This window comes from Micropterus salmoides, unplaced genomic scaffold (assembly GCF_014851395.1).
Source record: "Micropterus salmoides isolate LMB-PRFRI ecotype aquatic unplaced genomic scaffold, ASM1485139v1 Ms_hic_scaffold_20, whole genome shotgun sequence".
Classification (NCBI taxonomy): Eukaryota; Metazoa; Chordata; class Actinopteri; order Centrarchiformes; family Centrarchidae; genus Micropterus; species Micropterus salmoides.
Genome location: NW_024041151.1, coordinates 25,826,179 through 25,844,305, shown reverse-complemented (window position 1 = coordinate 25,844,305; position 18,127 = coordinate 25,826,179). Strand labels below are relative to the sequence as shown.

Genomic DNA, 18,127 nt, shown 5'->3' with positions numbered 1-18,127 from the left:
AAAGGAGAGGGAAAAAGCCAAAAAGCATAAAACCACCTCTTTAAAAAAGGTTGGTGTAAAATGTCGCTTATCTCATTGTTAAATGTGGGCATCATGAGAGAGTCTCATCCACTTTCTTCTTTCTCCACAACTAGATAGTCATTGCTGTTCTCTCAAACATTGCCTCCTCTGGACTACAATCTGTGGCAAAGTTTTATTTCATGTGTGACTTTCTCATACCCAGGAAAAAGTCATGGCCTTTTTGACCTATTATGGTAGTGTTACTTGCCAGAAACAGATAAAGGGGGAAGAAATGACAAAACATGAATATGTTATAGAGGTATTGAATATGACCATTTTATTTAGAATGAAAAAACATAATCTGTGAGTTTTACATAAAACATATGTGTTCCTCAATGTTCTCTCAACCGCACACTCACACACCTGCTGTGGTATCAATACACACTCAGATGTTATGTGACATTCAGAGTCAGGCTAAGGAAATGAGTGGGAATACAGCCCATCTGTTTCTCTGTAATGTGGCTCCTTCAGAGCTCTCTCCACATTAGCAGTCGCCCCACTGTGCCAAATACAAGTAATAGTATCCTATCTGTTGGCCCAGACTACAAAGTCACAGCAACAGCTCTGTCATGCAAATGGAACAGAGACAATTGGGAAATGCTCTGTGGATTTTGAGAAGGTGCATTTATAAATGCTAGCTGCACATTTTCTGTGGAAGTGATTGTCAGTAAATATTCACTGATGGTCATGTTTGTCAACTGAACAGCAATATACACACACATCTCACATGTGTAGTTATTGTTGTGTTGTGGCTATATTCTTTCTATATCTCTATCTTATTTTGGGCTGGTGTGGCTCAAGAGGTAGCGCTTGTCCACTAATCGTAAGATTGCTGGTTCGATCCCCGACTTCTCCAGTCTGCATCTCAAAGTGTCCTTGAGCAAGATGGTGAACCCCAAATTGTGAGTGTGTGTGTATGATGAGTTTCTTTCTGATGAGCAGGAGGCACCTTGCATGGTAGCCTTTGATATCAGTATATAAATACGTGTGAATGTTAACTTTTAGTGCGAAGCGCTTTAAGTGGTTGGAAGACTAGAAAGGAAGATATATAAGGGTCCATTTACCAATATTTTATTTCTGTATTAAAACACCTGATTCATGATAAGGTCCTCCTGATCTGAATGTTACATTTTTGTGACTAAATAAGCAACAATCAAAGTTTGAAAAAGACAACCCACATGTAATTATAAATATGCGCTTAAAAACTGACAAGCAAAAAACCCTACAACTTGTCATCTGAGTCTGATTCTGATATTGTTAAATTATAAATGGCTTGTTGATATACCTGACATCACCTGTTTTCTACAGAGCCCCACCCACTTAAAACCAGCCAGAAGAACACAGACCAAAAAAACACAGAAATCTCCACATAACCAGAACTTTGACAGAAAATAGTGCATTCATGTGCAACTCCATCACTCATAGCAATGAGCTGATTAAATATATTTTCTGGGCCTAAATTAACCTCAACAGATGTTTCCAGATAGCTCATATTTCTCACTGAATGAGATTAAATTGATTGGTTATGACTGCCCCACATTTGTAGTAGAGGTCTTTATCACTGTGTTGTGATTCACTCTAACAGAGAAAACCTTGAAATGTTCTCAGTACAATAGTTTGTCAGATTAAGAGGCAAGTGTCTTTCAGCATCACTGAGCTCATTGCTCAGCGGATCGTAAAGGACCTTTGTCATACACAGACTCCCCTTTGTTAAAACTATATAGAAGTGGATAGAGACGAGATGATGAAGGTTTACTCATTGGTTTTCTGGAACAACCAGGCATTTTGGCAGGTAAACAAGTAACAGATGATTTGGTTCAGTAAATCATCAAGAGCCTCAGGCCCTGCCAGAAAGCAGCTTACAGATCTCATTTATAATTTAGTCTGTGTATAATAGACTCTAAAAACAGTAGATCTTACATAAAGATACATTTTTTATCCCTAAATAATCTGTTACACTTGTACCGTGTCCTTGTTCTGTTTGTGTGCGTGTGTCGTTGCTTTTCCTCTGAATAAAACAAAATTTTAAAAGCCTTTATTTTTTATCATCTTGGGTAGTTTTTTTTTTTTCAGCAGCCCACAGAAATCAAAATGATACTTTAACTTTCTTTGCCACAGCTTTAAATGATCCAAGAAATGAATCTCTTGAAATGTTTTAACAGGTTGACAAGTCAAAGTGGTTCAGCATACTTGTCTGTGATTTTATTAGGTGAGGGCTAAACCACTTAAACTCTCATCAAGAATTTGGTTGAGGGTAATGTTTTAGTCATGCTTAGAAAATACACATTAAGCTAAAAACCCAGCAGCCGTGAACTTGTTGGGAGCAAGACCAAGTTGGGAGTTGAACCCGAGTTGTCAGAACTGAAGGCCAATACCTTGTTACTAACTGCTATATTTGAATGTCTCCTCTCTGTAATCCTTTGTGGTGAGGAAATGCATTTCTCTGAAGCTTTGTCCTCATTTCAGGAAACTTTTCTTATATTGTCTTAATGAAAATGTGGGAGTGAGACATTCAAAAGCATGCACACTTCAAATATGCCAATATTGACAGTTGGTTTTGTTCTCAGATTTTCTTGGTCTTACTTACTTTCCATTACGATTGTCATAAAAAAAATATGTCTCGATTCCCGGTCAGGGCGGGGGTATCCAGGTCGACCCTTAGGCAAGGTCCTTAATGCCGGCTCAGATGTCGCCCGGGTCAACAAGGTCCGCGTCAGGTGCTAGGGAACCAGGGCAACGTGATGATAAATGGGCTACTGGAACAAGACTAGAGCAATGCTACTATACAAGCAATCCCAGTGAGATGCTTCGAAACCCATCATCAACATTGATAAAGAAACAACTCATAGCTCAGTGTTCTAACATTCGCAAACGGCAACTGCTATCACAACTAGAGACTGATTGAGCTATCACTCAACATAAAGGCGACTGACCTATGATTGAAGACCATAACCAAGCTGGACCCCCAACGACCAAGTAATCTCTGCAACAGTGGTGCCAGTGGTAATCGGAGCACTGGGGGCTGTGACCCCCAGACTGGGAGAGTGGCTACAGCAGATTCCAGGTACAACATCAGAGGTCTCTGTCCAGAAGAGTCAGTCCTAGGAACAGCTAAGATACTGCGCAGAACCCTCAAACTCCCACGGTACACATGGTAGCTCCACTTTAATCTTGAGAAGCTGCAGAGCTGCAGAGCTACCGTGCTGCGGACAACTGTATGCACGTCGCGGTTCCTCGCGGGTCTATTTCAAGTAGCCGGCTATTTAACCTTGTGTGGTTCATCAACAGTGCTAAATTATCCGAAAGTCCTGCGAGGTGCGGACAACTCGGCACAACACCAGTGAAGCCGGGGCTCCGTCTCTTCATCAAGTGTTCCTCTTCTGCCACCACACACACGCTACGCCTACACATGTGCACTGACGACCCAGGATTAGGTTTACAATTTTGGATTTATTTACGTACTAAAAACATTTATTGAAAGTTTTGTTGTTTTTATATGTTTATTTACAGCATTAAACGTTGAAATGTATATTGTAATAGGCTGTATATTAACTTAATGGGAGAAAAGTGGTAGTTCTATGTAAAATCAGATGTTGAGCACCCCCATTTCGCCAAAATGGCATGATCCTTGTTTCGCTGCAAAGCTTCGACTGTGAAATTGACAGTCGAATAAGGCTACGCCCATCGAAGCATCGAATCTTTGACTATTGGGGTTCAGCCCTAATATATATAGTAGTACTACTGGGAAAGTCAGACAGGTATTAAAGTTGGCAATCCATCCATTAGCTGTCAACATGTTTGCCATAAACCACAAATATAAACCTCATGGTGGCGCTAGAGGAAAAGTCAGTGGATCACACAAGTTAGTAAGATTTATCTGCTGGGTAACCATGGATGTCTTCCCACACTTTCATGGCAATCCAACCAATAGTTGTTGTCAGTTTGTAATGCACTGGGGATCCCTTTAGCGTCATAGTTCAACGCAATGGGGGAAGCCCTGTAGCATCAGTTTTTGACAGTAAAGTATAGGTATATGATATTAAACAGAAAAGACTGAGTAAGTAGGTGGTTGGGGTGGATGGATGGCCAGAACCCTGACTGTGAACCTGGAGACCAGGGTTCGTGTCCAGTGTGAAACAAAAAGTTGCGTAAGTTACGCAAGTGACGTAAGTTAACTTACAGTTTAACTGATGTAAGTAGTTATTTTAACCCAAACCATGATCTTTACCTAACCTTTACCAAGTAGTTTTGTTGCCTAAACCTAAACTACTTATTGTGTCTAAACTTACTACAAGTTGCAACGTTTCACAACTTTAACATCTTGATCTTTAATCTTGACTGCGGAACCTTAAACTTCAAAAAATTACGCAAAAGGGGTACCCAGGGCGTTAAAAAGCGACGCCAAAGGGCCTCAATATGTGATTAAGTTACTAGTTGGGAGTGAGTATGTGCTGGTTCTGACAAAGGAAACATCATTATATAAATCAACTAGACTATTTAATTATGTTTCCCATTCCCATCCCTATCCCATAAATAGTTGAATAACTATGGGCAAACATCTAGAACACCTGACATTGAGATATGCAGTGGCTCATATGCATGTCTTGAGTAATTTATTGAGTAAAATATCCGATTCTAGCTTCTGAAATGTGGGTTTTTTCTGTGTTTCTTTGTTATATCATTGTAAAATGAATGTCTTTGGGACTGCTAGTCGGACAAAATACTTGAAAAAAAATGTATTACCTAGTCAGTAGTCAGTTGCAGCAAACCTGTCTCCATCTGGATGTCAGTGGCTCACCAGTGTTTAAGAGCAGATGTTATCCAGACATCTGTGAGCATCTGTTATGCTTTCAAACCCCTTCAATAAACTCCACAGACTTTAGCTCATATAGACTAATGGATTTTGTTCCAGGAGGATCCATCTTCTTGCCAGAATGAATTCTTTGTTAAAACTCGACAACCAGCAGCAGAAAGCGTTCCTACTGGTCTCAAACACATGGCCTGACTGTCTTCACACCGATCTGAGCTTTGGGCCACTTTGTTGCAGTTTAACACATCAGGGTGGTGAAGGGATTACGTGATGCTTGCTGTGTGTTGGGTCATTAGTATGCTCAGACAGGATCAGCCAGTCAGGCTTATAAACTCATATTTCACTCAACATGTCTCGCTGCACTGCACTGCACTGCTGTCAGAGTTGTTTCTTTAAGATGTTCTTCCTGCTCCAGAGATGAAGTCGTTTTGAAAAAGGAGCAGTGGTACAAAGTTTTCCAAAAACATTTATCAACATATAAACATAAAGGGCCAGATTTACTAAAGGTTTGTGTGAGTAAAAACATGTGTAAACTTGATATTGCCAGCAAATTCACACGAAAGCTGATCTACTAACGGTGTGCACACAGAATGACGTCTTTCAAAAGAGCAAGATAGCACCTGTTGTTCATTTACTACTTTTGCCTTGATAAATATGCAATTGGGGGCGTTTCAATTTTATCGTGCCAAGTGTTTTGATTTGTCTGCTGTTATCGTTGCCAGAAGGAGACACAGCCGTAACAAAAGAACATGTAGAGAAATTAGAAATATTAGATATTATTCTATATGCAGTATATAGAAATAAAATTATTTTATTGTATTTATTCGATGAACTATATGAATTGAATTGTTGGGGTTTTTTTGTATTTTCCTTGAAGCTTTGACAATACTGTTGTATTTAACATTCATGCCAATACAGCAAATTTTGTTTTGACCTTTTAATAGACCCGTGTAATATGTTTTATACGTTCTGTGAATATAATCCAATTAATCTTATTTCAATACTGTATAGACACCATATTTTGAAAACCCGACGTTGTCATATGTGTATCCTCCCAATATGTGGTTCATGTATCAGGGAACATGAAGACCTCATAGCCTCTCTTCAGGTAGGACTCTCATACTGCAACACTTTTCTTTGTAAAGACAGAAAATGACAGGATAAAGTCGCTAACCTGCCTGTCAGCTCGCTCTGGTCCGTTTCACTGGAATTACCATAAAGACTTGAATACGTGTGCACTCCAAATTTAGGTCCAGCCAGCTTAATCTTCTTCTTATACGAGTGACAGAAACACTCAAAGCGGGTCAGACCGTTTGTTGCTTTTTCTAAGAAGTCAGCCACAGATGGAGTGGATGTGCTAGGAGACAATTCAGCAGAACAGTGTCTGCATGTCTGTCCTTTTGACATATTAGGCCGAACACTGAAAGTTCTTTTTTGCTATTTTTAGCCGATTAATTTCAGAACATTCTTATTTCTCTGTGTGTACAAATGGAATATAATAAGGTGTAGGTGAAACAGACTACAATCCTACCAACCAGTTAGTTCTTGTGGTTTAGGAAACATAACTCTACCTGAAAATGCCTAAATATTTCAAAATAAGATTAAGGATAAATATACACAAAGCAACTGAACTGCTTCCCTAATTGTTGCTTAGGCTCGTCTGCCCTTACAGTAATGATTAAGATGTTTAACCAGTTAATTTTAGGTTTATTAAACTGGCCTGTCCCCTAATTTGCACAGCCAATAAATGTGGATTTTTAAGGTAACCTGAGATGCATTATGTATTTTTGTAAAGCATGGCAATGAATACACATTTGATTTGTGTTTTCTTCCACAAAAGAAAATAGACTAAAGCATAATTGAATCGTCCATAATTTATTTGGTGTACATGTGCAACCATTTACATTAAACTATATAAGATTATTATGAATCCATCTAGTTAAGTCATCTATGTTATCTTTGATTGAAAATAACATATTATGCACACTGTAATAACATCTCTATATGATGTAGACATTTCACTCATTGTGTAAAAACAAAAAAAATGGAGTTCATTTTATTAACAAACCCTTTTTAAGGAGGTGTTCAATATTGATTGGTTTTTATGGGTTTGCTCCGGAACAAATTCAACTATAATTCTGCTTTTTCATTTTTATTGAAAGTCAGTCATGCCATTCATGGCAGTTTGTTCCAATTGGTTTTTTGGTCCAGCAATAATTACAATATATCTTAACTTATAAAAACATATAGTATAGTATGTAAGTTTTATATCTTGTATGATACCAGTTATAACAGCTCTGTTTCTACTTTGTATAAAGACAACCTTTAAGAAAGTTTAAAGCTGATACGTGACTGGTTCTATTTATTTATTTCTACATGTCATGAGCAATCAGTAATTCATAAAATGCATCAGAATAAGATGTTATTTAAAGCAGCAACTTCAGTGGACTATGCTTGATTACACTTCTGATTTGTGTTTGTCAGTTTGAAAAAATGCAGTGACCTTTTTAATAAAGCATTATAGCCACAGACGTGAACAGTACACCAGAAAACAATCAATATCTGCAGAATGGGTTTACTACACTCTGCTGTATGAGGATGAACTGAACCTCAGTAACTTGTGAACTTCGTCTGCTTTTCTCAGATGTGGAGTAACACAAAATGAGAGATGAAAATGCATGATCAGTGATCATGAGGAAGATATTAAAGCTGAAGAGGAACAAAAAGGTTAGGGGAGGGAAATAAACAGGAAGAAGACACAGAAGTAATGTGATGAATGTTAGCCTGCAAAAATAAAAGAAAACAAGAAAGGCTTGTTAAAAGCTGTAATGAATGATACAAAGAAAGGTAAGGGAGCCAAGGGATCTAATTAAAGTTTAATCTTTTCCAGTGAAGGTCTCAAACTGAAGATAAATGTTTTGTCTGGACTTTGGAACACTCTATGTGTCTGTCCCTTTTTATTTTGGAAGACACTACTGTTCATCTACAACCTCTAATCTATTACAAGTTCTGCCCATTTAAGAAGACAAAGAAATAAGCAGTTGGACGGAGTCGATATCTAATCTCTCCGCTGTTCTCCTCCCTCTGCCAAGGGACAGAAGCAATGGAGCAAACGTCAGGAGAACTAAAGTATGAGAGGCAGAGATTAGAGACAGGCCTCCCACGCAGTGTTTCTCACTTTTTCTAGAAAAAAAACACGTCTTGCATGACTGAGCTGCAGATATAATTGCTAGAGCCATATTTAGAGCTGGTCAGAGACACAAGTCAGCAAGCATTTACTAGTGTGTGAAAGTCCCTGATTGTGATAAAGGAGCCTTTAGTCACCTTTGTAATAAGCTCCCAAACACAGTCTGTGCTTGAGGTCATCCAGCAAGCACAGATGGGGTTACTTCCTGTTCAAAGACGGTCTATACGTCTAGGTTAAAACTGAGCTAAATGTGAAAGGGTTTTTTTTGTCACCTAGGTTGTACATTTTAATGAAGGGATATGCTTCATGTCAAACTATAGTCATTTAAACATTATTGAAAGCAACCTGGACATCTAAAAAATGTTTCAACCAAATTTAGCCCAGTTTTCAACCCTGACATCTTCATTTTTCACGAAGGCAGGCCACGGAGTCCATCTTAGCTCACAATCCCAGCACATCAGCTGTTCGCAGCCATCTTAAATCAGCTACATCAGCTGACAGCTCAGCTGATTTCTCTCTTAGCATTTATTGGCAAATTCCATACAAGGCACCTTATTTCAGGGAGATCCCAGAGCAGAGCCAGACCACCAAACATAACTACAGTGGCGCAAATATCAGTTTCTTTGATGAAAGTTGACCTGTCTGAAATGTACTTTTATCCTTTTTGCAGACACCTTTACTGTATTATCAAGCACACTTTCTTTCTCTTTATCAGTGTGTGGTCTCAGTTTTCACCTCTGGGACTGGTTCCAAAAAAAAAGATTCTAACTTATTAGAGCTTGGTAAATTAAAGATCTTTTCAAAATAACATCATGGTTGCCCATGCTGCAGTTTCGGGCAGAATTTGCTATATCAGTGTTTTAGAGTTTAACAGTTTCAAGAATTATTTTAACTGGAACTGCCCAAAAATCCAAGCTAAACTCCTTAATTTCTACCTGCTAACTGCTTGCTAATTGTACAGCAGTAAAAACTGAGCCATGTCTTGCAGTACTGCAAGAATAATATATAGATTATATATTATAGATTCAAGAAAGACTGGTTTTAGAAAATACTAACTTAAATTTCATCAATAAGAGGTTGATTTTCTCACTTTTCCAAGGAAATAAGACTTCTGAACCAGATCCAAAATCTGGATACAGCAAGATAAGTCTGACCAACAGGACACACACACACACACAGACCTGACCGAGAGCTGAAGAAAAGGAAGCATTAAAGGCCAGATAAAACTGCTTCACTGTTCTTAGTGTAGCTTTAGGGATCAGCTGCCATTTTATCCCTCTATCTCTCCTCTGTGTGTCCACCACCATTCAGCCCTGAGCTGTCTGACCCTGGCTGTTCCTCACAGAGCTTTGATAATGTCACAGGAGTCTCTGACAATAGTCCTGATCAAACGGCTCGAGTAGGACAATTCAAAGGGAGCATAATAGTCTGTCTGCGCGCCTTCGCTGTCTTCCATCACTGCTCTCAGTGTTTCAATCAGACCACATGTGTACTGTCCAAGTCACATTGGGATTTATGCAATACTAATGTAGATGCATACATATATAGAACCTATAGTACCTCATATATGCACTGGAGTGGTGGAGTTTGATAAAACATAAATATAATTTATCAGTAGGAGTCACTCTCCGTTTTGCTGCTGTGTATATGTAGCATCCACTGTAATGACAGACTTTTCCAGTCTGAATTTCAGTGAGAGCAGCAGCTCCAACAATGCCACTTGGTTTATTATTTTATTGAAATTTCAGTATAACTCAGACTACACTACTTACCATTCATTTATGAGAGCTTAAGGTAAATCCAATTGTGACTTGTTCAATAGTTGCATGTTTGTAATTTAATTAATTCTTGCTTATTTTAGCTTTGCCAGTGAAAGTTAACTGATAGTGTATCATCAATCCTCAGTATTGCTACTGTATGTCCAGTTTAATATACTTTGTGCACTGGTTTAGAGCAGTAGTTACGTGTTTAACCAAAGTCATCTTGTAAAAGCAGAAAGAAGAGCACTGAGGAAGGAGCCAGAATAGGTTTCTGGGAGCCATTAGTGTGAGTGTGAAGAAGACACGGGGATATATAATTCATCACTTACAACTTGCCAAGTGATGCACTTTCATTTGCATTTAAATCTGTCTACAAATTGAGAGAATCTTCTCCTTTTAAAGCTTACTTGTAATTCAGCACAGTCGAGAGAATGATTTTAAGTGGTTCTGTCATTTATTTGGCTTAGTCTTGTTACTACTTTGTTATTCATTCTGTTATTTATATTACAGAGTTTACTAGCTCATTAGTGTTATTATTGGCAATTATGTTGCAGAGCCTATAGACTAATCTGCCATCTGATTATTGTTTTGCACTCTCTAGGGATGCAGCCATTACTGCAGTGGCATAATCCAGAAAAATTCAGGTTCACTGACTTTAAGTAGATGGCTAAATTGATCTCAATCAGATGAATGAAAGTAGGCTTTATGAATATGCATGTTAATATTAGTCTGAAAGAGTTACGGCTTTTAGGTTTGGGGGAAACTTTACGTTTACACTTTTTGCCAACATTGACAGGATGGATGTGAAAGTACTGTGTAAACTTACTCGCAGCCTAAGGCAGCATTAGTGTTCAGACTCAATTTGCTGTGTACGATTTTAAATCACCAAACTTGCAATCCACGATTTATTGCTTTATAATCAGAGGAAATCCAAAATAACTTGTAAAAGGGGAGATATTTTCTTCCCTTTTGGTCAGATGATGCATTTTCATTTCATGGAGTAAAAGACTTCATGAAATGGCATTTTGTGTGTCTTAAAATGAAGCTTACCTGTGAAGGGTGGTGATGGTGCAGTTGATAAGAGTTGTGCTTGTGGTTTGGAAGACCTGGGTTCAATGTGTTCACTGTGGCAAATCCACCAATGTGTGATATGGCAAAAAATTCATATCCCGATATAAAACATTTTTGTAAATTCAATGAAAAATGGCATTCCCTATGGAAGCCGTAAGCGGCCATCGATTCATATTTTTATTTTACTCCGTTTTCCCGTGATAACGAGATAATTATCTCATGATCTCGACTGTTCTTTTCTCGTGATTACGGGATCATTTTCTTGTGACCTCGAGATAGCGAACCATAGCTGAATACAATTTCTATTGTCAAATGATAAATATTGTCATATCGCACAGCCCTACTCCATAGGCGTACGACCTCTGACATATAGCAATTGTAAGCTGCTTTGGATAAATGTAATGTAAAGGTTCTCAATCATCCAGGTCATAGTTATTGAATAAATGTAAAGGTTCTCAGATCTCGGCAAAGGAATCCAGAGAGGTTAAACTCAGTCAGAACTGAAGAAGTCTCTTTGATGAGGGAAGTCTTCAACCAAGTCCAGTTGCACTCCATTTTAACCTTCCTTCCTAAGAATGACATCTTTAAAAATGGGAAACTAATAATATTTCATTTCTTAAAAAGGCTCCTTGACTCCCAAAACATCTGGGCAGTGTAATTTTTGTTTTACTTTAACAACAATGAATAGGGCATTTGAATTTTCAGCTATGGAGTAACACGTCTGGTGCTCCAGGGAGTTTACAGCAGCAGGATGGCGTGTGTGACGGACTTGAAATAACCTACCGTGTGTGTGTTTTTTTTTGTTTTTGGTAATGAATGAATGTGTCAGCTCACTGAGTAGTTTTTAGGCAACAATGGAGCTCTATGGCACAGAGGAATACACTCTCAGGCTCTGACTATACAGACAATACTTGTCATTACATTATTTGTTCCTTTAAGCAGCATTTGTATCGGGGTCTACTGGTCATACTTCTTGGCTAAATCTGTGCAAAAGCTTTTAAATCCTCTACATATGACAAGTGAGATGCCACCACAGTAATAGCAGTGTGTTTACTTCTACTTACTTTTGTCCATGGATGCGTTGATAAAGTCCATATGAAACCACAGAAACCTTTCTATTCTCAGTTCTCCCTCTTCTGGCTTGGGCCTGGTGAATCCACGGTCACATGCAGTGGTGTGTTCACAGCCACAGGGAGAATCATTTGGACATACAGGTTTTATAATTGGGAGTGGTGTTTTCAGTGTGTGTGACATTTATCTGTGGTCAATCAGACTACACTTGTTTTCCTCTCTGTATCAAGAAACTGTTATTAAACAGCATTGATTAGAGCTTTAATCGTGAACTTCATTGCCACCGGTTGTTGTTTAATTGCCCAGAATGTAGCGATGTGGCGGCGCCTCCTGTGTGACGCAGATTGATCACAAAAAATGGAACGCTTGTGACTGAGGACAGGGCCCATCTACGCTCAAATAGAAGTATAATGGGGGAGAGGAGGGGGGCATGGAGGAGCAGAATAATGATGAAGAGAGGGGAAAGGAAAGATGTCAGTAGCAACTTGATGACACTAGGAGATGCAGCAGCACAGTCAAGTGTCTCACTTTTAACCACATGAAGCTATGTGTGTGTGCAGATATCCAGTGTGTATACATGCACAGTGTGGTTGTTAGTGTTTTATGTTTGGGTAAAATAATACAGACAACAAGGTTCTTGTTGGTTCTTAAAATTATTTAAGAGAATAATTAAGGGGACAAAATAACATAGGAGCGAAGGAGTCCATGTTGTGAAATATTGATTGAGCTATCCTTAACCATGACAATATTAAAGAAATTCTTGGGAAGATTAATCCAGCATATTGGCATTCTCTAAGTGGTTCCTCTGGAATTAACAGTGTTGTTTTGAATGAGGCTCACGGGGTCATAAAATTAATCAGAGTGTAATTAGAGTCAGAATTAAACTTCCATTCATTTGTCAAATACAACAGGTGCAAATAATCTGACTTGATTAAGTGGTGCTGACACGCAGCAGCGCTTTAACAAACTGATACAATAGTACAGAATATAATCTGGACCTCACATAGAAAAGATGTAAAAGTATAGTATGTCACTAGGTATCCATCCATATATTTTTTATTTTGTGCATAAATCAACTTGAGGAGGAAAAGTCAAAACAGATTTTTCTAACATATGTTGATGTTATGGTCCCTGCTTCTTCTTCTTTCCCAAGTCATGTGTCCACTCGACCAGATAACCCAAAAAATAAAGAATAAAGACGTTGTGTTTTGGTGTTTGGTGTTCACATCAAACATTTTGACTAGTAAGAAAAGTAGTAAAAGCACAGGTGTTACTAATAATATAATGGCCAGCATGTACAATATAAACTAACCCTGGTACCAACCCAAATCATTCATTTTATTATTTACAACTGGACTTCTCCTAATATGATATGTCAGCATGTCTCCTGACACCTTGGATGGGAAGCAATGAAAAACTTAAACCCCCGTTTACAATAAGAGCGTTCTTTCAGTACTGCACTTTTGGTGACCTCTTAAGCTCTCTCATATTGGATGGAGTCGCCATGCTCAGGTTTCTCCACAGATGTAATGTGGTGTTCAAGACTGGGCCATTTAAGGACATTTAGAGACTTCTCCCGTGGCCTCTCCAGCATTGTCGTCACTGTATTGACTGTGTTGTTGTCTTGCTAAAAGGTGACCCTTCACTCAAGTGTGGTCATGAGGTCATGTGCACTCCCGAGCAGGTTTTCTATAATGATTGTACTTCTGTTGTATTGTCATATGCCTTTTCCTCTGGTGTGGCTTTCATTGCCTGACTGATGAAGTGATTTTGAGAGCTTGGCCTTTTAGCAAGTTCTTCCATTTCTGCAGAGGACCTCTGAATCTCTTGCCACCTTGCTGCTAGGCAAATGCAACATGGACGCCAAAACGCTCCTCATTGTTCTCTTGACATTCTTCACTTCTTCCCAAGAAATGTGGACTTATTTTATATTTAAATACCATACGGAGGAACAAGAAATTAGATTTACAATATATTAACTTAGCATCCACCGGAATATTCATTTCATGGCATCCTCCATTTCTGTAAATGCCAGCAAACGCTTCATAACTCGTGAACTTTTTTCTTTAAAATAGGACACATTGCATATTGGATTGTTTGCAAAACATAGTGTTTATGCGATGGACACTACTTTCTTTGTTCCATTGTGGAATTTGTGAGGGCACTGTTCATCGAACACTTAAACAGTGGAGGGTAAATATAGTGCACTTATTCTGTCCACTGCTTGTGTGGCTCTACACAAGGTGACAGATAGCTAAACAGATGCGGGTTAAATGATGAAGTGAGACGAGGAAGTAAAGTTGAGGGCTGTTTGCTTGTCTTTCTTCATCTACTTGCATTCTTACAGTGTTTTCCAACTACTCTGTGAAACTAAGAGCAACCACACAAAAAGCTTATTAATGTAACTAAAAACAGTGCAGACATGTACATGATGAAATTAAACAGATGGCTGCACTACACATGGCAAAAAGATGATGTAATGATCTATAAATCTAACCAAATTTGTTTTTATACAAATTTGATTTTACACTATATAGTCAATACTATAAAGTCAAAACACGTAATATTACTCAAAGCTTCTCCAGTGTTCAACACAGGTACAATGCTTTGGCAATATTGTTGTTATACATTCATGCCAATAAAGCTAATTTGAATTTGAATTTGAATTTTACAGGTGGATGCCGAAGATTAAACAAAGATGTCCTAAAGCCCCTTATTTTCCCAAACTAATTGTCAGTCTGAACTATAACCCTACCCATGTGATCACAATTTACCAATACAGCAAAGACATTCAGTTGACAGCAGTCTTAAAGCAAACACTAGGAGGTGCTAGCTGCCCTTAACCTGCATGTAATGTAACAGCACTGTTATAGTAAATAGGGAGTGATTTCAAACACAGCCCTGTTATTGTTACTGGCTCACTGTCACACCATCATGGCATACTGTGACACTCAAACAGAACAGAGCCATCGTTAATGTTATTAGTAACACCTGTGCTGTGCAAAATGTCTGCCGTACACAAGGCATAAAGAAATTGATAAGAATGATAACAAAATTTCAGACATTTGCTTAAAAATTGTCCAGCACTTTAACAAAAACTGCTTGCGCGTTTACTCAGCATAGTTTGGAGAAAGACATTAAATGCAAAAATACATATGATATGATAATATGTTTTTCAAGATCACTCTGAGGTCAGAATGCCACTTCTCTTCAAGTGACAGAGAAGAAAAATGGTGATGTGTTCGTGTGTCATCTTCTTTTGTGTCAGTTTCATGGCCATGTGTGCACTCGAGCTGTGTCAAATCCAAATAAGACTGATATAAACCGAGCTAAGCTCACAATAAACTGAGCTCCAGGGTTGTCAAACACCCTAAAAAGTACATAAGAAGCAGATTATTGACTCTTTTTGTAATGCAAACCGCTGGAACAAACAGCTTGTAATCTGTTTTAAAATCTGCCTCTCATCCGTGCGGCTTCAGCTCAGCCTGACAGCATAAATAAGCGTTTATAAGAATTGTTGGCAGCAGTGTGTTTTCTCACTGCAATGGTGCTTGTTAGCATTGATTTGCATTTATTAATACAGCTTTGATTATGTGTGCATTTGCATTTGCACTCAAATGACTCTACTACATATTATTAAAACTGGGTCATTGTAGAAGCTGATAAAGGTGGCTCTTTATGTGGAGAATGTCCTCCGCTGCCTCAGATGTGCTTTAGAGGTGCTGCTGTGCATTAGCAGTGGCAGATATAGTGTTGGATCACCTCAGATTGTTGGAAAACACCCAAGAAACTGAAACGTATGAGATTGGGAATGTCTTTAATCTCTAGCTTGCATTTGCTGCTACTCAGAGAGAACATTGAAATGATTGTGAGGTTCGGTTGGCCGACCACAGTAAAATAAGAATAAAACAAAGAGAAAGAAAGTGACATTTGGGGACTTTTTTTAAATGCTAAACACTACATCAAGTCTAAATGCCAGACAAAGTAATTTACAAGACCAGTGACTCTGTGCTGTTTTGTAAAGGGGGAGTGGTGAGCCCGTCCTCTGACTAATTTATAACACCGTTATGGTGACAGATAAAGTTAATAGAGTCAGTGTAAGACAATAAGATGACCAATCTACCTGACATTATTTCCTTTACCCAGAGCATTTCTGTCTATTTGGGCAACAAAAGACTATTTGTTTCCACAGTGTCAGTGTCACAGCACTGTGACTTTCATACTGTTGGTTGCATGCACTATAAGAGGTTGAAATTAAAGACTTTTCTGCACTTCTGTTGCAGTGTACAAACTGTTCGTTTGTTTATGTTAGTAATCAGATGATAATGGCAGATCCGCTCTTCGTTGAGAAATGTTTTTAGTCCCCAAACATAGAATAATTGTACAGAAAGTTTTGTGGGGGCTTTTTGCCTTTATTTCAGATAGGATAGGGAGAGACAGGAAATGAGAGAGGGGATGACATGCAGCAGAGGGCCGCTGGGGTAAGGACTCCTTGTACATGGGGAACGTGCTCTACCTAGTGAGAAAGTTAAGTGTATCATACCTAAACCAAGCAAGGCAGACATACAGTGGGTACGGAAAGTATTCAGACCCCTTTAAATTTTTCACTCTTTGTTTCATTGCAGCCATTTTCCAAAAATCAAAAAAGTTCATTTTATTTCTCAGTAATGTACACTCAGCACCCCATCTTGACAGAAAAAAACAGAAATGTAGAAATTTTTGCAAATGTATTAAAAAAGAAAAACTGAAATATCACATGGTCATAAGTATTCAGACCCTTTGCTGTGACACTCTGACACACTGTCTATTTCTTCTGATCATCCTTGAGATGGTTCTACACCTTCATTTGAGTCCAGCTGTGTTTGATTATACTGATTGGACTTGATTAGGAAAGCCACACACCTGTCTATATAAGACCTTACAGCTCACAGTGCATGTCAGAGCAAATGAGAAACATGAGGTCAAAGGAACTGCCTGAAGAGCTCAGAGACAGAATTGTGGCAAGGCACAGATCTGGCCAAGGTTTCAAAAAAATTCTGCTGCACTTAAGGTTCCTAAGAGCACAGTGGCCTCCATAATCCTCAAATGGAAGACGTTTGGGACGACCAGAACCCTTCCTAGAGCTGGCCGTCCGGCCAAACTGAGCTATCGGGGGAGAAGAGCCTTGGTGAGAGAGGTAAAGAAGAACCCAAAGGTCACTGTGGCTGAGCTCCAGAGATGCAGTTGGGAGATGGGAGAAAGTTGTAGTAAGTCAACCATCACTGCAGCAATCCACCAGTCGGGGCTTTATGGCAGAGTGGCCCGACGGAAGCCTCTCCTCAGTGCAAGACACATGAAAGCCCGCATGGAGTTTGCTAAAAAACACCTGAAGGACTCCAAGATGGTGATAAATAAGATCCTCTGGTCTGATGAGACCAAGATAGAACTTTTTGGCCTTAATTCTAAGCGGTATGTGTGGAGAAAACCAGGCACTGCTCATCACCTGTCCAATACAGTCTCAACAGTGAAGCATGGTGGTGGCAGCATCATGCTGTGGGGGTGTTTTTCAGCTGCAGGGACAGGACGACTGGTTGCAATCGAGGGAAAGATGAATGCGGCCAAGTACAGGGATATCCTGGACGAAAACCTTTTCCAGAGTGCTCTGGACCTCAGACTGGGCCGAAGGTTTACCTTCCAACAAGACAATGACCCTAAGCACACCGCTAAAATAACGAAGGAGTGGCTTCGCAACAACTCCGTGGCTGTTCTTGAATGGCCCAGCCAGAGCCCTGACTTAAACCCAATTGAGCATCTCTGGAGAGACCTGAAAATGGCTGTCCACCAACGTTTACCATCCAACCTGACAGAACTGGAGAGGATCTGCAAGGAGGAATGGCAGAGGATACCCAAATCCAGATGTGAAAAACTTGTTGCATCTTTCCCAAAACGACTCATGGCTGCATTAGATCAAAAGGGTGCTTCTACTAAATACTGAGCAAAGGGTCTGAATACTTATGACCATGTGATATTTCAGTTTTTCTTTTTTAATAAATTTGCAAAAATTTCTACATTTCTGTTTTTTTCTGTCAAGATGGGGTGCTGAGTGTACATTACTGAGAAATAAAATGAACTTTTTTGATTTTTGGAAAATGGCTGCAATGAAACAAAGAGTGAAAAATTTAAAGGGGT

The 18,127-nt window shown here is 39.0% G+C and overlaps 1 protein-coding gene across 2 annotated transcripts in view; it reads left to right on the top strand.

Moving 5' to 3' along the window:
• Window positions 1-18,127, top strand: part of whrna (whirlin a) — a 161,887-nt gene that overhangs the window by 93,557 nt on the left and 50,203 nt on the right. The window lies entirely within an intron of this gene.